General features: G+C 50.3%; 3 long non-coding RNA genes across 3 annotated transcripts; 2 read left to right on the top strand and 1 right to left on the bottom strand.

Annotated features, from left to right (window-relative positions):
- Nucleotides 1–217: 217 nt before the first annotated feature.
- LOC141574107 (uncharacterized) lies at nt 218–7,764 on the bottom strand. The gene is made up of 3 exons (XR_012500784.1): nt 7,522–7,764; nt 5,875–6,125; nt 218–4,996 (listed from the first exon to the last, which is right to left on the bottom strand). It is a non-coding gene; the product is annotated as an uncharacterized LOC141574107 (long non-coding RNA).
- Nucleotides 7,765–16,128: 8,364 nt separating this feature from the next.
- Nucleotides 16,129–18,305, top strand: LOC141574007 (uncharacterized). The gene is made up of 3 exons (XR_012500505.1): nt 16,129–16,800; nt 17,145–17,278; nt 17,649–18,305. It is a non-coding gene; the product is annotated as an uncharacterized LOC141574007 (long non-coding RNA).
- Nucleotides 18,306–18,427: 122 nt separating this feature from the next.
- On the top strand, nt 18,428–22,003 carry LOC123616972 (uncharacterized). Its single transcript, XR_012500504.1, has 3 exons — nt 18,428–19,147; nt 19,942–20,054; nt 21,455–22,003. It is a non-coding gene; the product is annotated as an uncharacterized LOC123616972 (long non-coding RNA).

Below are 22,003 nucleotides of genomic sequence, written 5' to 3'. Positions count from 1 at the left end.
TCCTCACTTCAGGGGCAGTGAGGACGGGGCTTATTCACACTCCAAGTGCCCCCGGTCTGGATGCAGACAGCCTGGCTCTCCCCCTAGTCCTGCAGGTCCCGGCCACACCTGCTGCTGGTCACAGTCTGTGCTGTGTTCTCTTCCAGGACAAGGGGTGCACTCTGACCCCACTCCACCCCCACCAGCAGTGGCAGAGGTGGTGGACAGGCAGGTGAGCAGGGGCCTGAGACAGTGCCTGCAAATCAGTGCCCCAGAGGCCGCTGGTGACTAGAGGGACCACGGGGCAGAAGCCAGCATGGGATGGGAGGAGGATGAAGGTTCAGGATAAGGAGATGAAAGGGGGAATGGATAGCACCGTGAGTACCTCGACCATGAAAGGGAAGAGAAATCACAGTGACAGCTGGAGTGGTGTCGGTGATAAAAGCTGCGGGCTTTTTAAAAAAATTTTATTAATTACCAATATATATTGACAGATTTCTTATTTTATTAAAGATTATGTGCCATGTCATATAACAAGATATAGTATGTTATTATTTATTAAATAATACATAATAGAAGATATACTAGCATATTATGTTCTGTTTATTTATTAGCAGATACTATATAATATATATGTAGGTGTTTATATACATAATATATAATTCATGCATCTATGTAATATATAACCCGTAACAAATAATGTACGATTATAATTAATATATAACAAGATTACATAACAATAATGATGTAATATTACCCATTGTATGTCTTGGTTCATGACACATTCTCATCTTAGGTGCCTGTCAGAGGTATTTATGTATTAAAATTAATATTATAAGACACAGTTATGAACATATCACCCAGCATCATAACAGGAATATTGACAGTGACATACTGTGTCCTCTTTCCCTATCCTGCTCTTGGTCTCTTCTCATAGGAAATAACCATCATCCTGAATCCTGGCTTACCCTTCTCTTGTGTTATTTTCACACACACAATATTTAAGATCAGTTAAAACAAATGAACTGCAGGTACATGCAACGAAATGGATGAATCATACACTCTATGTTAAATTGAAAAAGTAAGCCCTAGAAGGTGGCCTATAGTGTGCTATGCTTTTAACTGTGTATATATATGTCAACTAAACTCACTAAATTAAGAACAACTACAGCTAGAGTCCAGGTTGGAGAGAGACAGATAAAAGGTGAGGTGAGCAGATTTGCTGCAAGTGAGCGAGTTCCTTTCCAGTAACATGTCATTCTCTCTGAAGCAGGAGGCAAGGCCATCTGCTGGGAGTCAGGGAAGAGACAGAGGGAAGCTTCGAGGTGTGCAGAGAGCAGAGAATGTTAACACCACTGAGCGATAAGTGGGGAAATGTGCTCACTAGAGAAGTCCTGGAGGATTGCCTGGCAGCGGCAACATGGTGGGCATTGATTTGTAGTCTTAGAAACCTGTGCTGGGAGAGCCTGCTGCCTGCAGGCTCAGAAAAAGTAGAGCTGGGTGAACCGAGATGGAAGTCGGCCTGGTGAGGAACTGAAAAGGTCAAGGCTCAAGGGGGTTTTGTCTGTCACAAAGAGAGTGCTGACTGTGGATGCAGAGCTGGAAGGTGGGGAAGTGGAAGTAAGAGGAACGTGGACAGGAAGGAAAGCAGAGTCAGTGCATGATGCCCCATTGAGGGTGGAGGGCCAGGGAGGCTGTTGGAGAAGCAGCTGGACGGCTAGAGGTGGGCACTTAAAGGAGAGAGCATGGAACTTGGGTGGAGACACGCCTGGGTATGAGCCCGGGGTTAGGGTGAATGGGGGGTGGCAGGCCCAGGCTGACGGAGAAGACCCTAAAATGACCACACTTGGTGGTGGAGGGAGAATGAACTTTGACGTCTTGATGGTAGGAGGTGAGGCAATACAGAGCTGGTGGTCCAGGTGCTCCTGACTGAGGCAGATGAGCAGGGAGACCAGGGTGGCAGGCACTGATAGGAAAGGATCTGGGCTTTCCAGGTGCTCCCACGAGGGGAGGAGCAATAATCTGAAGGTGGAAAGTGAGCACAAGGAGGCCAACCCAGGCTCCTGGTCAAACTTGGGTTGTGAAGGGGCAAAGTGTCAACTCCAGAGATGGTTACCCAGGAAGCAGGGACCACCTGTGAAGTGAGGGGACACTCAGAGAAGAGAGGGAGAAGAGTCTTCTGGGTGTAGGGGGAAGAGAGGCCCCAGGATAAAGGAGCACAGGGGCACAGTGATGAGGATGGACTGGCTCTATGGTGACACTGATAGGATGGCTGGATCTTTGTCCTGAGGGCTTAGGTTGGGGGGGCTACTGGCCTCATGAGGACTCCCCTCTCAGCAGCCTGGACAGATGCTCCCGCTTATGAGGGCTGTGTGGCCACCATTGTTCCCGGAGGAGTTCTGCCTCCATCTTCTCTTATCAGACTTTCCTGCCCAGCCCCCGACTGCCAGTGAGGGAGCCTGGGCCTCGCAGCTGCTTCCCGTGGAGGGACACAGGCTCCTCGGAGAAGCAGGCTGATCTTACTTTTCTCCATAACCCAGAGCCTAGCAAAGCGCCAGCCCATGTGTGGGCCATGTAGGGGCTCGGATACTTTCCAAACTAACTCAAAGCAGTAGAATAGCAGAGCCAGAGGAAGTGATCACTGAGCTCACAGAGTTCACTGCCCACACCCCCATTCTACAGATGAGGAATCAGAGACCAAGCAGTGAAGCAGCCTTGGCCAAGGTCACGCTGCTCTTAAATGCTGGCCTGTGTCAGGCATGCCAAGTGATGAGCTGCAGTGAAGGGACTGAGAGGGGGCTCTGGGGCCAGATATCTTGGGTTCAAGTCCCAGCTCTGCCATTTATTAGCCGTGTGATTAATGAATGTCCTTACCTTTAAAGTGGAACTCATAATGGTGTGAACTCTTTGGGTTGTCATGAACACAGCGTTCATGGAACAGCAGGACAGAGTTCTGTAAGGGTTTGCTATTGCCTTGGTTACTATTATTATCACCAAGTGAACCCTGAAATGAAGAATAAAGTCAGCAAGAATTTTTATTTTAAAGGATTTTAAAATCCTCTGATGAATGCTTCATTTCATCTATTCAAGTTTGCATTTGACACTTATTAACAACTACACAATGGATGACTTTTGAGGCACTCTTGCTTCATGTCTTTAATTCTCACTAATGACACAGGCTATTTAACAGGCAGCAGTTTCTTTTCCAGGAAGAGGGACAAAAGGTTAAAAATGTCTCAGTGCCTCTCGGTCCCCAGTGAGTTGGTTGTGACCTGTCAACCCAGCTTTGGGGAAGTGCCTGCTCCCCCTGGGCTCGCTGAGCTGCCCCACAGCCTCCAGGGGGCGCTGTACCCCCACACGAATCCAGTCTCTTGGTTCCTATCTTTGCTTCAGATCCCTCAAGGACTGCCCATGCCCCAGGGCCCCATCTGCCCCGCCAGCCTCGCCTGCTGGACTCCAGGACACTATCCTGGGTCTCAACTATCCTCTGTTCATATGACCGCCACACTACTCTACATTTTGTCCTTCAAGTGTGGGCTCCTGTGACTCGCCACACAGCAGGGGTCACCCTGTCCTCCACCTTGGGTAACTGCATTGTCCTGCACAGTGCCTAGTGAACCCGTGTGGAGGCAGGAAGAATACAGAACAACAGGTGCTCAGAGGGGCTGCCTTTCCCACTGCAGGGGCCCTAGAGAGCTTTCTCCCGCCTGGTTATTCACAGGCGCTGAAGCTGTGTAATCTCGATCTCACCAATTTAAACGGCACCATCACTAATTACAAAAGCAATCATTTCTTCAGTAGCAAAAGGAGAAAAGACTTTGTGTTCCCCACCTCCAACTTTTTTCCTCCACCTTCAGATGTTTCTCATCTCTGGACTAGGGTAGAAAGCAACTCACAGAATATTATTTTTCAATGTTTTTTCCCACTCTGAAGATTGCTTTCCCAGAACCGATGAAGGCTAGAATAGACTTAGCTTTCCTGGACTGAGTATTCAGAGGCCTGGGGTGGGAAGGAGGAGGGGGGAGGGGAGATAACTCAGCAATATTGAACCTAACAGAGACATTACAATGTTCTATTCTAAACAGAAAGGAAGCAGGGTGCTATAGAAACAGGAAAACCATAGTTGGAAATGCAATAACGAGTTACAAGAGAATAAACATAAAGATGTAAAAATGAAAAAGGACATCAAAATAAAAAAAGGTGGGAATGGGAGAGGGGAGCAAGAAAATATAGATTTTTTCTTTCTTTTTTTTCTTCATTATTCTTAGGATGTGTTGGAGCCTACGTGATTATCAGTCTAAAGAAAATAGATATAGTAATGGGTTGATATATTTGAAGAATAAGGTAACCACAAATCAAAAGCATACAATACAGTCGCAAAAAAAAAACAAAAACAAAACAAAAAGAAACAAACTCAAAATGGCTTAAAGACTTAAATATTAGACAAGACACTATAAACGTCTCACAAGAAAACATAGGCAAAACATTATTTGACATACATCTCAGCAATGGTTTCCTAGGGCAATCTAAGCAACCCAAGCAACAGAAATAAAAGCCAAAATAAATAAATGAGACCTAATTAAACTTATAAACTTTTGCACAGCAATAGAAACCATAAGTAAAACAAAAAGACAACCTATGGAATTGGAGAAAATATTTGCAAAAATGAGACTGACCATGGCTTAATTTCTAGACTATATAAATCGTTCATACAACTTAATAAGAAAAAAATAAACAACCAAATCCAAAAATGGGCAGAACAACTAAATAAGCAATTCTCCAATGAAGACACACAAATGGCCAATAGGCATATAAAAAAATGCTCAATATCGCTCAATTATCAGAGAAATGCAGCTCAAAACTACAATGTTATCATCTCACACCAGTCAGAATGTCCATCATTCAAAAGTCCACAAACCATAAGTGCCGGAGAGGCTGTGGAGAAAAGGAAACCCTCCTACATTGTTGGTGGGAATGTAGTTTGGTGCAGCCACTGTGGAAAACAGTATGGAGTTTCCTCAAAAGACAAAAAAAAAAAAAAAGACTTATCACCTAGTCCAGCAATCCTGCTCCTGGGCATATATCCAGAGGGAACCTTCATTCCAAAAGATACGTTCACCCCAATGTTCACAGGAGCACTCTTTACAATGGCCAAGACATAGAAGCAAACTAAACGTCCACTGACAGATGACTGGATAAAGATGTGGTATTTAGATATAACAGAATATTACTCAGTCATAACAAAGAAGGAAATAAAGCCATTTACAGCAACTTGGATGGAACTGGAGATTATCTCACTAAGTGAAATAAGTCAGACAAAGACAAGTATCATATGATATCATTTATATGTGGAATTTAAAAAAAATTATACAAATGAACTTATTTATAAAACAAAAACAGACTCACAGACTTATAAAACAAACTTAGGAGTTTGGGATTAACAGATACGAATTACTATATGTAAAACAGACAAACGACAAGGATTCACTGTAGAACACAGGGAACAGTATTCAGTATCTTGCAACCTATAATGGAAAAGAACCTGAAAAAGAATAGACTATGTATATTTACAACTGAATCACTATGCTGTATACCTGAAACTAACAAAACAGCACAGGGAGTGAGTCCTTCTGGGACAAGGCCTCTGTGGCAGTGGCCTCCTTGTCACCGCTCCATCTCACCAGGAGGCCAGGGTTTTCAGTGGTGAGCGGACATAGAGCTCATACACTTCAAATTGATTTCCCGAAAAAACTATGGAAAAACCAAATTCACCTGCAGTGTGGGAAACATGAGCAGGGCCCCTAAGCAGGCCGACAAACCCAAAGTAAGATGGCCCGTTGTTCAGATCGGAACCAGAACAACGACCACCTGGCCCCAGTTAAAGGATCACCTCACCTGCAATGAACTGCTCGTACTCAATATCAGGGATGTTTCTGTTGAGACTTGGGAGGTCAAAGGAGTCGGACCAGGGAATCCAGACCTGGTTGATGTCGGGGCTCTGCCAGTTGTAGAGGTGGCCCCAAGGGGATAGCACCAGTACCGGCTCCTCCATCTTCAGCAGGGTCTTCAGGAGGAAGGCAATGTGGATGCAGACGTTCCTACGGAGGCTGAAGCCCTCTGGAGGGTTGAAGTCACACAGAAGGTACCTGGCAGGGAGCAAAGGAGAGCGGGTCTTCAGGGCCAGGCCTCTGCACAGGAATCCCGGCTTTGATAGAACAGATACAACGGGAATCCCTGCACAGCCCATGGCCTACAATCCAGACACATTCAGCAGCTTCTGGTTTGTAAAGTGGAGGCACTGCTCACCCATCTCCATGTGGCCAATTACTTCAAGTCCGGGAGCAGTTGCGGAAGACATCTTGGCATCCGTCTAACACCAAGCACATGACTAGCACCTGAGCACCCGTTCTCCAGGGGCTCTCAAACTTCTTGTTCTACAGAACGCTATACACTCTTAACAATTACTGAGAACTCCAAAAGGCTGCTATTTATGTGAGTTAAATCTATCAATATTTCCTGTGTTAGAAGTTAAATAAGAAGTTAGAAAAAGTGTATGAATTCACTTAAAAATATTAACAATCTACTGTATGTTACCATTAATACTCTTAAACAAAATATAATTCTATTTTTCAAAAGAAAAATCATTAGTGAGAAGAATAGCAGTGATTTTAATTTCTGCAAATCTCTTTTGGACTGGTGAGAGCTGAATTCTCCTATCTGCCTCTGCGTTCCCTGTTTTGTGATATCACAGGCCAGGTTTTCCCTGGAAAACCCCACAGGAACTCGGGGGAGCAAGAGTGTGCAAAAGGCAGGTGACATCCCAGGGTTTCTATGAAAATGGTCTTGCACCTCAGGTGCCTTGGATACACTTTGATAACTGCTGCCCTATCCAAGGCGAGACTCTTCTACACAAGAGCCAGGCAAGGGTCCTGGATTCTGTAATGAGTTACCGCCACCACACCCCTCCCTTCTCTGTGTGTTTCTCACAACCTCCATTACTGCAGATGAGGATGTAATCCTCAGCTGGGGCCTCTAATCCCAGAAGACTGCTAACTTCAAGAGAGAGGGTCCCATCTACCATCCCTACACCCCGCATAGTTTATTTTGAGTCAAGCCCTAGATAACTACTTATCGGCACTGACCCTTGTGTCTTATTCCTGAGGTTGACTGAAGGAACCAACATCTGGATGGAACTGAAATTTCCCTGCAGATAAACAAGGCTGATAAACCACCTCATTCCAACATCTGACTCTGGGGATCTTCAAAACCCGGGTAAGGACCCGCTTCATCTAAGAGGGGTCCTCCGCCTGCCCGTCCCGGTGGGTTCTGGGAGGCCCCGGCCACCAAGGGCGACCCAGACTCGCGGCCCCAGCCCCAAGGCCTGAGGGGGAGGAAAGCTTCAGGCTGTGCCCAAGCCCTGCCCCGCCCCGCCCCGCCCCGCCCCAACACGCTCCCCGGCACCACAGCCCTCCCCGGCCACCACCCCAACCCCGATCCCACCCCGGTTCAAGTCCACCGGCCCGGCCGACGGCGCTGACGTACGTTTACCATCTGTGAGACGCCGCCCCAGACAGGATGTCGGCCGCCGACTGACCAGGCCAGAACTAGTCACCAGGCCGAGCAAGCCGCCATCCCCAGCAGCAAGCACCGCCATGGTCCCGGGCAGCTGCACACTTCCGGAGCCCGCTGCCCGCCCCAGAAGCGCAGGCCGGCCCGCGCGGAGCGCGGCGCCTGTAGCCATGGCAACGCCGCGGGGCCCTCCCCTAGCGCTTGCATCTGCGTCCTCCCGAGGCTAGACATGCGAGGGCAGAAATTGCGGAGCCAATGGGAGCCAGGGCGCGGCCAGGAAGGGGGTGGGGGGAGGCTTATGGGGCAGCTGGGCGGGGCCGGGGCGGGCGGGGCCGCGCGGAAGTCCTGACCTGCAGGTGGCGCCTGCCGGAGGCTGGGGCGGTGCTGCCACCAGTGGGCGGGGCAGCGGGGCAGCGGGGCAGCGGGCCGGGGGCACCCTCACCTGTCCCTGTGTGGGGATCAGCCTGGGCTCCGTGGTCTCCGCTTGCACCGGACGTGGACCCAGTCTACCGGTGGGCAAGATAGAGGACTGAGCCCAGGCAAGCACGGCTGGCCAGGTAGGGCACCTGAAGTGCAGATCCGCCTGGCCCGCTGCCGGCCTTGAATACGCGCTGCTAGGCAGTTTCCAAGAAGACGGGATCTGCCATAAGAGGGGAGGTAGGGCTGGGGTGCCAGATGCCAGGTTCGGTGCAGTCTCACAGGAGAGCCACGGTGAGAGGGCGCAGAGCGGTCCCTGTGTTGGCGGGGCTAAGAGTTTGGGGTATAGGGTGGGGGTGGTGTGTGCCTTGCTCTGTGGTCTCCCCAAGAACCCTCACTCCAGAGCAAGGGGCTCTGCTCCCCCCACCCCTCACTGCACTCCCTGCCTTCCCCAGCACCACCTGGGGTGTGGTCATGTCGGGGCAGGGAAGGCCCAGGGAAGGGGCTCATTCAGGGGCAGGGACCACTCTGCAGGGATGCTGGACCTGACAGCGATGCGGTGCTTCGGAACTCCCCTAGGCTGGGTTTCTAACCAGTGGGATGGAAGGGCCTCTTCTTCCTGGGGTGCAGTTGGGGGAACTAGATCCATCATGAATGTCAGCCCTGAAAATGGAGGCTGCGCTACATCCATTCCTGGAAAGAAAAATCAGGCCCCTCCAGTCCAGGTGACTCAGAAAGTCATTCAGCAATGTTCGGGGTCCCCAGTTTAGGCTTTCAACTAGAGCTGAGCGGCTCAGCAGGCCAGATCCCTGTCCGTGGCTCCAGGAGTAGGCTTTCTGCTGGGCAACAGGATCCTCACAAACACGTGTGTCTTTGTGGGTCACTCCCCTCTGACAAGCTGGGAGGCAGGGTGCAGTTGTGGGAAATCGTGTTTCCATGAGCAGAGGGCCACCAAGTGGTGGGGGCACAGGAGACAGTGAGAAAGAGTCCCGCAGCCTTTCTGGAATCAAAAAACTGGCAAATATGAAAAAGTGCATAATTTGTTTTATTGAACAGGCTGCTTATGTACGTTTGGAGGGCCAGGTTCAAGGACTTTGCATCCCTCCAGGACAATAGTCTCAAGAGAAGAACAGACAGAGCAGGAGGAGATATGGGGTTTCTCCCAGGAATGAGGCAGAACAGGGATTTCTGCAGATTTGCAAGGAGACCCCGACCACTGAGCACGGGGTTACAACCCCACGTGACCTCTGTCATGTTTGGCTTGGGCTCTGGGTCTGGCCTGCTCTTGTATTCTTCCAGCTGAGTTCCAGAAACTCAGAGGGTGGACTTAGAGGGGCTGCCTTTGGAACCTAGTGAGGAGGTGGAGGGTCCTTTATATTGAGTCCCTTCATCCTAATCACTGTAGCTGAAGCCCAACACCCCCCAGGCCGTGGAGGTAGAGCAAGCCTGGCAGGCGACCTAGGAGTCCCAATGCTCTGTCCCTCCCTTGTCTTCATTCCCTTTCACCCCAGAAGGTGTGATTGTCTCGTGTCATGGTGGCCACCCTAGTATCCCTCCCAGCAATCTCTCTTCTCCATCAGGTGGGGTTCCCACCCCCGCTCAGCCTTCTCTCTGCATGGATGCAGAAGGACCAGGCCCACCTGAAGTTCTGAGCTTGAGCAGTAAGGTGGAAACAAAGAAACCAATGGAAACAAAGAAGCAAGTGATTGTGGCAAAGCTCCCCACCACAGAGAAGCTGCCCTGAGTGGAAGGGAGGGTGTGGGCATGCTCATTTGTTTCCTGTCTCCCAGTGCTCTTAGCTTTCTTATTGCAGACCTGCATGGTTACAACAAAATGATCTGCAAAACTGCAAATATTTACTCTCTCGCTTTTACAGAAAAGGCTGGCCAGCCTCTGGTCCGGTACCAGGCAAGTGATTGGAGTTCCTTTCCAGTTTGGAAACATCTGGGCAGGCCCAGGTTTGCAAAAGTCTTTAAGAGTAGTTACGGAGTTTTGCTTCTAAAATTCTTTATGGCTGTATATACTTCTGAGATGCTGTTGTGCTGTGTAATTCTGAGCCGGGATTTTCTCAAACTGTTTCTCACTTGTTATACCAGACATTCCTAAATTCCAAGGGGAACTGCATATTAAGGAAGCCATGGAATTTAGGAAAATGATACAGATCTCATTTCCTTTTAAGCATCGATGTACCTCCATCATGGCAGTATTGGTTATGAGTTATTGATAGGGGAACTAAATAGTAACCAGATTAATAGAAAATAGCGGATTTTAGGTACACAGGTTCATCTTTTCAACTTTTTTTGTAATATTTGCAGTTTAAGATGACCATTCCTGAGAGACAGACAGCCTCTTAGAATGAAATAACATTTCCTCTGAACCAAACTTAATTTTTATTTCGTAGACAGCAGGAAGGGTAATCACACATCACACATTTGGGGACGTCAAAGAGAAAATGTAACTTTCTGGGAGCACACTCCCCCATCTCCCCCTGCTCTTTTCACTGTCCCATTCTCCCTGGAAGGCTCTTTCTTATCTTCTGCTCATGGCTCCAGTAACTCTTTCTTCCTCCTCGTCCCTCAGCTGGTAAGGTTACTTTTCTACTTTGAACAAGCAAACAAGCCAACAGAAGAGAAATTTCACAAGCAACTCCCAGCACATCCGCTCACCTACTGTTGTCTGTGACCTCACTCTCAGTGCCCCACCTCTTATTACAGGTGACATTGAAAGCCAATTCCTCGAAAAGTCCCCGGGGCCTCATCCCTCCCATCTTCTCTGGGTTGTCACTCCCAAAACCATCCTCTCTTTCACTACCTCATCTATTTTGTTCTCCTGCTAGTTGGCTCCCATCAGTATATAAACGTCCATCTTCTTAAAAGAAACAAACAGCACTCCTTGACCCTAATTCACCCCCACCAATTGCCACCTTGTGTCTTTGCAGCAAATCTTTAAGGAGTTGTTTAAACTCAGTGTCTGCATCTTCTCTTGAGCCATCCCATTTTACACCCACTCTGGCTCTTCCCCTGATCCTTTGCTCTAGGGAAACTGCCCTGTAAAGGCCATCAGTGACCACACGTTGCTAAATATAGCGGTCAATTTTCAGTCCTCATCATGCGTAGCCCCTTGGCAGCATTTGACCCAGCTCTTCCATCCCTCCTCCCCCGTGTTCCTGCTTCACTCAAACTCCAGCTCATTGCTCTGTCTGCTTTCTGCTTTTGGTCTGCTGGCTGGTCCTTTGCCAATGTCTCCTCTTTTTCCCAAACATATACTGTGGGTGTGCCCCAGGGTTGCCTCCTGGGCCTCTCATCTCTCTCTCTGCTATTTCTTTGGTGGAAGCAACCCAGCCTTGAAAATAGGCATGTCATCAATTTCTCGATTTCTCCAAAACTCCCTGATTTGCCCTTTCCATCTGGACATTGATCCCTGAGACTCACATTCATTTTCTTTCATTCATCTTGCTTTCACATTCATACATATGTTCTACTATGTAATTACTTTTCCAAATTTTTTATCAGTAAATATATATATCATATAAAATGCTCAAATCTGTATTATTTCCACTAAGATGCTTATTCTACCTTAGAACATTTCTGCATTTCTGTATTTATGTGAAAAAAGCGAATAGTATTTCTTCAAGCCTCATAGTTAAACAGTGTGTTTGTTTGGGGCTATTATGTAACATGAAATAATGATACATCAACATAGTCCTTTTTCATTTATTTTTATGTAACACCAAGATGAGGCTTTTGCATTGAAGACTGGTTTTATTGAAATTTTACCTACGTTATGGACAGTCACTTTATGTGAAAGCCCTCATTTCTCCCCTTTTCTGATTTATTTTCCATTTGGCTATATATAACATATACCTTGGCATGAATTAAAATTCCCAAATCATTCACATAATACAATTAATACATTTAAATTATATTTTTTAAATGTTAAAAAGAAAAAGAAAACAGACTCCTCTACCTATTAGGCATTTCTGTGGCAATATATAATACACCCCTTAACCATGACATTGAAGAACTGAGCTGATACCAGCCCTTTCCACCTGCTCAGCCCCGCCTTGTCCCATCCCCTGTGGTTGGAGAGGACATCCCTCCCATTGTCCAGGTCCAGATGTTGGAACAATGTTCTTTCTCTCTCTTTCTCTTACACACACAGACAGGAAATCCAGCTTGTTAGAAAATTCTGGATACTCTGTCTTCATTAACCACCTGCTCCCTGCTCCCCGCCCTCCTAAGAGCCACCTTCAGCCCTTCCTGGACACCAATAGCCTCCTGTTTCCATCTTTGCTTTCCTACAATCTCTCATCCACACAGAGTCAGAGGGAGCCTGTAAAAGCATACATTGAGGGTGTGGGTGTAGTTCAGTGGTAGGGCGCATGCTTAGCATGCAAGAGATCCTGGGTTCAATCCCCAGGACCTTCATTAAAATAAATAAATTACCTCCCACAAAAAACAAACACAAAAGCTTAAGCTGGACTACATCACCCATCCCCTCAAAACTCACTAAACGGGTCATCATTTCATTAGGAGCCAAAGTCTTCACAAAGGCCTCAGGGCCCGGTGTGCTCTGCCTCTCCTCCCACACTCTCCCCCTCACTCTGGGGGCCTCTGGCTCCGGCTCTTCCTTCTTTCACCGGATCTATTCTGCTTCAAGTTCATTACTCCGTGAGATCTGCCAGGATTGCCTTATTCCCTCCTGCCTGCCTCCCACCCCACCGCCATCACCCGAGTTTACTCATATCACTCTTTTTTTTTTTTAATTTTTCCAAGCTCTTGCTACCCCCAACATGCTGCCTGTTTCCTCTGCTAAAACTCTGAGCCCCCAGTGACTGGGGAGTCATGTCTATTTTGTTGACTGATAAACCCCGAGAGCCTTGGGAACGGGTCAAGTTAGGAGATTCCCGTACGCAGTAGGAGCTTATACACATTTGCTGAATGAATGTAGATGCCCTGGTCCAATCCGATGGAGCAATTCTGTGTCCTGCTCAAAGAATATCTGTCCTTTCCACCTGAGAGGGGGTTACAAATTTCTTGGTGATCAAAGGCAAGATCTTTTTGCTTTATGCTGTTAACCTTAGGCGGGGAGACTGGGGAATCTTCATATATATTTTTAAGTATTTTTATATATTTTATATATTTTTAAATTTGGATCACTCTGCAGTTTGTCTTTGGTGTCAGTATAATTTTGAGAAGCTCTTTATGAGTGATCATTCTTCCATCAGATTGAACAGGGTCCAGGGGGAAGGACCAAGCCTGTCCCATCGGCCATCCTATGTGTCATGTCCTGGGACCCAGTGGATGCTCAGCACGTGAAGAGTGAGTGAAGAGATGGGAGCATCTCCTTATTGTGGTGGCTGCTCTCTGTCTGATGCCTTGAGATTTGGGGAAGGGTTTACAAGTGTGGAGAAGGGATATCAGGTCCTCTGTGCTCTTCTTGAGTGCCCTGGCCTTACCCATTCCCCCAGCCCACTCTGGGCAGCCAAGCCGAGGAGCTGGGCCACCAGGGGTTGTGCTGATCAATAATCCACCTTCACCCCAAATCCGGGGGGTAGGTATCCCTGTTTGTAGTCTCTGGAGTCAGGTCCTTGGAGGAATTCCTCACCGAACTATGTTTTGGACATTTTATTTTTCTCTATAACCTCCAGCTGAAGAAGAAGATTGTCTTAGACACATGAAAGGTGAGGACGCCTACTGTCCCCTCGGAACCCAGGTGGGGCTGGGAGTCTGCTGTTTGTATAGCCGGTGGACTCGTGTTTCTTTGGGCATCCCTGTGCCTGAATTCCTGCAGTACACTCGGTGGTAACGAAGGGGTGCCTGGCAGGGAGGGAAGTGGGTCGGGAGACTGCACAGCTAGGGAGATGTTAACATGGGGTGTGCGGGAGCGTGCTGATGCATGGCATCTCGGTGCAGGGAACTCTCCACACTCACAGGGGTTCCCACTCCCGCAGGGGCCCTTTGATCAGGATGCTGGGCTGTCAGCGGACCGCAGGGGTCCCAGTGAGGATTACAGTGCCTTCAGGCAATGGGAAATGAGGGGCCCAAGGCACTTGAATTAACTGTGCACCCAAACCCAGCCCCCACCTCTTTCAGCCTGTTTCCTAATCTGCAAAACTGGAATGATATTAACCATCCCGCGGGGTGGTTGATGGGCTGGGACAGACTAGACAGTCAGGAGCTGGAATTCCTCTGTCCCCTGATTGTTTTCCTTCTTTCTGACTATTTGCTCTCACAAGCTCAGTCTCTCTGTCTCTCTCTCTTTCACTTCTAACTTTCTCTCAAGCTCTGGTTTCATTTGATTTCCAACCACCGCCCCTCCCCCTCGCCAATCTCCAGATGAGTGAACTTGATTTCTGTGTGTCAGTTCCAAATTACCAGGAAAGATGCTCTGTCTCCCTCTGGATCTGTTGTCCAACCCATCAGTTGTGGCCAGAGGAGCGAGTCCCTCTGGGACCAGTGGAGTGTCTCTGCCCAGCCCCCCAGCCACCACTGTGGGAGCACATAGCTCTCCGAGGAGGAGGTACTGGCTGTGACCTTGTGTCAGTCAGTATGAATTTATGTCTCCTCTTGCCCCTCCTTCATCCTCCTAAACAAAGATGAAAATTAAACACTCCCGGAATTTGTGTCATGGAACACTCAGGGTGGGGGCTAAGGGGGCTGGAATCTCTGCTGCATTTAAGGGGCTACAGTGAATCCCCAACGAGAGCCTGCAAAGGGAACACCACCGGCCCCACCCGGCACTTAGGGCACTGAGTCTGCGTGATGTTGAGCTAGGCTTCTGACCACAGCTCGGGGGTCTGGTCTGACCAGTTAGCCTTTGAAACCAACCAGCTTTGGATTCCTCAATCCCTCCCTGAGGTTTTACCTGAACCACCAGCTTCTGTATCTCTGAAGACAGATGATGAGTACCCTTCACGTAAGCCTTTCGCACAGCCCTGTGCAGGCCTTTGTGCTGCGCAGTCTGCCCGGTGAGCTGACTGAGGTTGGTATTTTACTGATGTTAGAAATAGTCTGGTTTCCCAATGTACTGTTTCACTGAACAAGCAACAGAAGCCACTTCTCGCTGATAAAAGCAAAAAAGGGACATTATGAAAAGATACTGGTAGGGTGTGTGGAGTGGCCAGGACCAGAGCCAACCCAGGAGCTGTAGGAGGTGTTAGGGAGCCCCAGACACCAGGCCGGGTGGGGTGCTACTGGGCCCCCTGCCACCCCAGAAGGGACCCCCCCTCCACCTGACCCTCCACCTCACTCACTGCAGGTTCACATCCCGGCAGGGCCAGGTCACACTCAAGCCACCAGCACACACCTCAATGGGGGAGTTGGCCCTGTCTCAGCTGAGGGCGTGCCTGGTGTGGGGAGATGCCCAGTTAGAGGAAGGCGGTTCCCCTACTGTTCTGAGTTAAGGTGCAAGTCAGTGCCCATCACTCAGGAGAGCCATGCTGGACTGACCTCATTGTGGCGACTAGGCCGTCTGAGTTCACTTATTACTTTCTATGTTTGAAGGCCCTGGAGGGAGAAAAAGTGAGGGTTCTAGTACTTATTTTGTGTTTCCCACATAACAGGTGCAGTAAGCAAGCCACTTCAGACAAGGCCCAGAGCACCCACGTTAATAGGCCACGGAGCAAGTCATGCAGTCAGGCCTCCGTGGTCCCAAAACCCGTGTCCCCATTGGCTCCGTAGTTACCAGTGGAAACTGGGGGGATTTATGAGACTGTGTGCTCCTGTAGGGGCTAGGATGTGTGTGTTTATATCCACATCTTCAGAAAGTCGGCTAGAACCACAGCCACTGATTGCACGGAGGCAGAGGAGGGGAGGATTCCAGCCTCTGGTCCAGCTCGTATGGAGCTCAGAAACTGCTCCTTCTGTCCTGAAAACAACACCAGAGCTGAGGGAGCTGCAATCCCACTGCGCTTCTTAGATCCCAGAAATATGAAGGGAAAAGCTGCTCCCAACCCAGAGAGGCAGCCGGGCAGGCTTGGAGAGTCACAGCTCCCAGGGCAGAAACCTCTTTTGTAAGAACCCCAGGGGGCAGGCTGATTTAAGAGGTCCCTGAGGCCAGTGGGAGGCTTAGCGTGGGGAAGTCCGAGTGTGACAACTCCAGGGGGCCAGTCAGAGGGGCCCCCTGCTCTTTTTCATGCATTTTACCTCCAGGACCGTGTCCTGTTCTCAGAATGAAGGTCAGAAGTTAACTCCTCATGCTTCCTGCCTGGAAAGGAGAAAATAACTCTATTGAAATACACCCAGAACATTCTGTTTCATTGGGGGAAGTTGTTTTTTTTTTTTTTTTTTTAATGAGAAATTATTTTACCAGAGCCTAACCAACCTGGGGGAAGGGAAATCCCTTCTGTCTCACCCAAATTGGGGTAGGGGGAAAGAGACACACTTGTGGAGGTCACAGCTCAGGGCACAGGCTCAATGAGAACTAATCACAGGACTACAGATGCCCTGCTCTGTCCCGCTCCCCCAACACCTTACCTCCATGACAGTAGGGCCCCTGTGTAATAACAGGAATAAAACTAAAAGAAGTAAATGTCTCAGGAGTGTCTAGGGAAAACCCAAAGACAGCGGGGAGATGAAAACAAGGACAAACAGGCAGCTTTAGCCTCTCACACCAATGGCTGTAGCAAACTACACACAGCCCATCCCAGTAGATAAACAGAAAACCTCACAGAAAAAAACTATTTATTTTGGTTCTCTTACCCAGTGAATTCCATGGTGCATCCTCACGTAGAATTGAGTGGAAGCAAGTCCATTTCAGAAGGGACATAACTGAAGAGGAATGGCTTTCCAGACTCTGAAAGGCAGAGAAAGCACCAGCCTGGGTTAGAGAAAGGTGAGGGGTGGGGTAGGGGGTGGGCTGCCTTCTTCCCCAAATAAGGAACCTTCCTGAGGCCAGCACAGTGGGAGGGAGGGCCATGGGGTGGAAGCAGCCAGACTTCTTCCTGAGAACTGATGGGATGCCTCAAAGGGACCATTCAGGTGCCCATTCAGGTGTCTTGACGGTGGGAGCCAGTCGGTCTGCCTCAGAGCCCAAGACTGAGGTGGGCGCACAGCAGGCAGGTCTTACTTAGCCAGATCCATTTCACTTCTCCGAAGCCCTGTGTAAAACATGAAGCGTGGATGACCTGGTGAGCACAGCTCTGCCCTCAAGACCGGTTTCTACTCCTCTCTTCCTAGAGAACAGCATCTCTGAGCCCGTCCTGGGTGACCTCACAGAGATCACCCTAGTAGCCTAGGCTAGTGACCGGGAACATGTACCTTCCTGCAGCCAACCCCAGACGTCCACTGATGCATCATATACTGGCAAAGATGTGAGTTCCTGTGCATTGGTCTAACAGCAGAGACTCTGCCACAGGCCCAAGAGGTGGTGTGTGGGACATACAGGGGTGCAGGACTGTATGCAGTGCAAAGGTGTAAGTGGTGGCAGGGGTGCAGGGGCTGTGGAGGGTGAAGGCAGTTCAGGGGATGCGGGGGTGCAGGCAGTGCAGAAGTGCAGAGAGTGGCAGGGGTGCAGAGGTACAGGGAGTGTAGGGGTGCAGGGAGGTGCTCAGGCAAGTGCACATCCTCGCAGTCAGCCTGACCACGGGAGGCCAGTTCAATGGTTTGGGGCGGCGGAGGCGGCGGCGGCGGCGGGTGGGAGGCTGCCCAGGCAAGCCGTTCGATTTCTTCTCTTCCCTGCAGCCTGGCCTGGGGGGGCCTTGGCCGCCGGAGATTCGCCAGATGTTGGACTCCAAGTAAGCTTGCTCCTGGGAGGTGGGGCGGTTAGGTCAGCAGGCGGCGGCAGTGGCAGGGGGACGGAGCGGGGCTGCCCCTGGCGAACTGGTGGAATAGCTGCCTTCTTCCGGCTGCCGGGCCTGGGAGCAGCTTCTGCTGCCCCAGGTCGCCGGACACACCTGTCCCACTCAGCTTGCTGAGTGGGGAGTGGAGGCGGTGCCGTTAAGGTGCGGGGACCACAGGGGTAGGGGGGCTGCCGCCGGGGAGCCGGTCAAATCGCTCCGCTCTCCCCCGCGGCGGAGCATGGGGGCGGCCTCCGCTGCCCTAGAGGCGGGACGCCGGTCTCCAGGTGAGCTTGCTCCTGGGAGGCGGGGGCAGCGGCGCCAGGGGAAGGGGGTCCGTTCCAGGGAGCTGCTCCATTTCTTCTCTCCCCCGCGGCCTGGCCTGGGGGCGACCTCTGCCGCCGGAGATTTGCCTGAGGTCCGACTCCAGGTGAGCTTGCTCCTGGGTGATGGGTGCGGTGAGGTCAGGGAGCTGGTAAGGTGGTGGCTGCGGGGATAGGGAGGCTGCCCCGGGGTAGCTTGTGTATTAGCTCCATGTCTGCACCGCATGGCCTGCAGACGGCCTCTGCTGCCCCAGGTCCCGGGACACCCCTGTCCCACTTAGCTAACTGGGGGCAGGAGGCAGGGTAGTCAAGGTGCAGGGGTGGCGGGGGTCGGGGTCCTGCAGCGGGGAAGCGGGACCATTTGCTCCCATCTTCCCCGCAGCTTGTCCTGGGGGCGGTCTCTGTTGCCCTGGGTTACGGGACACGTGTATCCTAGTCGGCCTGACCCCGGGAGGCGGGCGTGGTACGTTGGGGGTGGTGGCAGCAGCGGCGGGTTTTCCCATGAAGCTGGTCCATTTGCTCCCATTTCCCCTCATGGTTTGCTCTGGGGGCAGTCACTGTTGCCCCAAGTTCGCCGGACGTCCATCTCCAGGTCAGCCTGCTCCCTAGAGGCGGCCACCGTGAGGTCAGGGGGCAGGAACGGTGGCTGATGCGCGGGGATGGGGATGCCTTGGGGAGTTGGTGGATTGGCTCCCGTCTCCCCGATGGCCTGGTGTGGGAGTCGTCTCTCCTGCCCCAGATCACCAGACACACCTGTCCCATTCAGCCTGCTGGGAAGGGTCGCCCTGGGCGGTGCCTTTAAGGTGCGAGGGTGGCGACGGCGGGGGTAGAGGACCTGCAGCGCGGAGCTTGTCAATTTGCTCCCCTCTTCCCTGAAGCCAATCCTGGGGGTGTCCTCTGCTGTCCAAGAAGCCGGATGCCCGTCTCCAGGTCAGCTTGCTCCTGGGAGGCGGACGCGATGAGGTCGAGGGGCAGGGGCAGCCGGCCGTCGCAGCTGCCTAATGGGGCCACTTCTCCTTTCCCCTGACCTGGCCTGGGGACGGCCTCTCCCGCCCAAGATTCGTCTGACACACCACACCAGGTCAGGTTGCTCCTGGGAGTTGGGCGCGGTGAGATCAGGGGGTGGGGAGGAGAGGGGTGCTGCCTATTGTGAGCTGGAGGATAACCTCTCATCTCTCTGGAAGCCTGACATGGGGGCGGCCTCTGCCGCCCCTCGTTCCCAGGTCACACTTCTCAGGGTCATATTGCCCTGGGGGTGCGTTAATGTGCGGGGGTGGCGGGGTGATATCAAAGGTATGGAGCCTGCCGCTTGGGAGCTGGTGGTTTAGCTCCCATCTCCCCAGCAGCTTGGCCTGGGGGCAGCCTCTGTTGCCCCAGGTCACAAAGCACAGTTTCCCTGACAGCTTAGCCACCTGAGGTGGGCAGGATGTGCTGAGGGGGTAGAGGCAGCTGCCAAGGCAGCGACGGAGGGGGCTGTCCCAGGCCAGCTGGTCTATTTGTTCCCATCTCTACCTTTGTTGCCCTAGTTTCGCAGGACGTCCTTCTCCAGTTTTTCCTTCTCCTGGGAGGTGGGCGCAGTGCATGCATCCCAAGTTCTGGGCTCTCCCCTGGGGAGGGGAAGAACTCTCTTGTTCTCCTTTGCCTTTATTCTTCAGCGAAGGGGTTACTGGACCCAATTCTTAATTCTGAGAAAGTGTAGCCTGTGTTACGGAAGAGCTGCTGGACAGTGTGGTTTCTAGGTGGGTTTTCACATCAGCTGATGCCCAAGGCAGGCAGGAAAGCTATTACTCAGAGCTCCTTAGTGTGGAGTTGGGGGGTGGCCCTGCTGTCCTCACCATACTTTTTAAAAATGTGTTACTCCCCTTTTTTTCCTAGGTGACATTTTAGGTTATTGGGTCACAGATTCCTGGCACAATCATCTCTGTTCTCAAACATCTTTTAAACTTGGGTGAAGTGATAAGTAGGGGAAGAAGATGATTTGCTGAAAGGTAAGAATACTTAAATTTGCATTAAAGCTACATTCTGTTAATCTTTCTCAAATGATTTTTCTCGGATTCAAAATCCACGTCCTAATGAATGTTGTACTCCTGTGTAAATCATTGATCTTCACATCACATTTGTTAAATGGTCAATGAGATTTGTTAAGTAGATTATTCCTGAAAGGAAAAGCTCAGGCTTTTGAGAATTCCTTGTCTGATGTCACCCAGTCAGTCACAGTAGAAGACAGAGCTGATATAAAAACCCCTCAGCTGCCTGAACTACAAAGCTTCTGGGATTACTGATCCCTGAAATGCAGGTGACTCTTGATGATATTCTGGGGGGTGGTTTACATGATCAGATTCTTCCAGTCCTGTAAATGAGTTCCGTGGCCCCAGCCCCGGGAGAACTGGCCATAAGGGCCATATCGTGAGGCGTGGGATGGGAAGGCAAGGTGTAAGAGCTGGCATCACTGAGATTCCACACACGCTAAACACAGACTCCAGAGCCTAATTGTTGTCAGGTTCTGTTCTGGATTTGAGAGTGTGTTCAGACATGATTCTTGCCCTTCAGGGGTCACTGCCTGGGTGGAAGTAACCTTAACACAAATCTGGGAAGGATGGAAATTAAGTTGATGAGCTGTTATGGTTCTCAGTGTGCCCAGGCTCGCTCTTCCAGGCACTCGTGGGACTAACGAGAGTCATGTTATTCACTCATACACTGATTTATTACCCTTGAATTGATCATTTGTCCCATAGTAAGTGAAACAAGGGATCAGGAACATGAGTTTTGTCCCCTCTCCCATCACTGATTGTATCTGTCAGTCAGGCGCCCTGCGTATGCATTGTGAAATGGTGGTATTTTTTGCCCAGTGGGGCAGCACTGTCAGTTCTGAGAATCAGGGGAGTCTCGTGGGTAGGACAGCACCCTGACACACATGGCAACCCGCCCACCATGTGAGACAGCATTGTCGATGCTCAGGTGACCCGACGTAGACCGCAGTGCTAAACCTGAGTGTGTTCAGTGATCTTGGCTGCTCTAAAAATACAGACTACAGGTCCCTACCTCTGGAGACGCTGAGGGTCTGCACCCCAGAATTCTGCATTTTAAGAAGCACTTTAACTAATTCTGATGAAGATGATCTGAGTGTCCCAATGAGAAACACTGGTGTGCGATTCAGCAATACTGAGGATTCTCAGGGAACGATGTCTTTTCAGGATGGTCCAAGGTCCCTCACTTGAGACTTTTGCCTTGGGTTTAATTGTATGTGTTCAGAAGTGATGTCTCTCACTTCCAGTGCTTGTCAGCATGCTCTGTGCAGGGACTTGCACTCAGTAGATGGCAAAAACTATGATTCTTCAGGTCACCGAGCTAGAGTGTGAGCGATCTTTTATTTTGGTTTTCTTTATAGCAATGCAGAGTCTCCCGAGAAGAGATTCGGACTGAACAGCTTTGTGTCAGACTTTGGAAGACCACTGGTGCCCAAGGTGTTCTCTGACAGGGCAACGACGAATCTAGGTCCCTCTTTCACTGCTACGTCAATAAAATGGGCCACTTGGACAAGGCCAAATCTGCTATCCCAACCATAGCCCTTGACAGGGATGTTCAGCTCCAGGAAGCCATCAGATGCAGCAGGTGGCCAGAGGAGGAGCCGAATGGGCTCATGAAATGTGACATCCCCAACTTCATCAACACGGACCATAACTCTTCCTTTGGGGAAGATGATCTCCTGATTTTGGAACCACCAATTGTTCTAGAAGATAAGCCAGTTGCTCAGACCTCACACAAAGACTTGAATTGAGAAACGTGCTTTGTCAAGTGTCTTTCTGAAGATGTGAAGTTTGTCTTTGTATGGCAGGAATTCCCCTTTCACAAAATTGTATGTGTTTTTGTCTGAGAGAGAGAAATGGAGACAGACAGAAAGACGGAGACAGAAGAGAGCCCCCTCAGAAGAGAGCTA

This window comes from Camelus bactrianus, chromosome 19, assembly GCF_048773025.1.
Source record: "Camelus bactrianus isolate YW-2024 breed Bactrian camel chromosome 19, ASM4877302v1, whole genome shotgun sequence".
NCBI classification, from domain to species: domain Eukaryota; kingdom Metazoa; phylum Chordata; class Mammalia; order Artiodactyla; family Camelidae; genus Camelus; species Camelus bactrianus.
The sequence above is the reverse complement of the archived record's forward strand: the minus strand, read 5'-3'. Positions and strand labels throughout refer to the sequence as shown.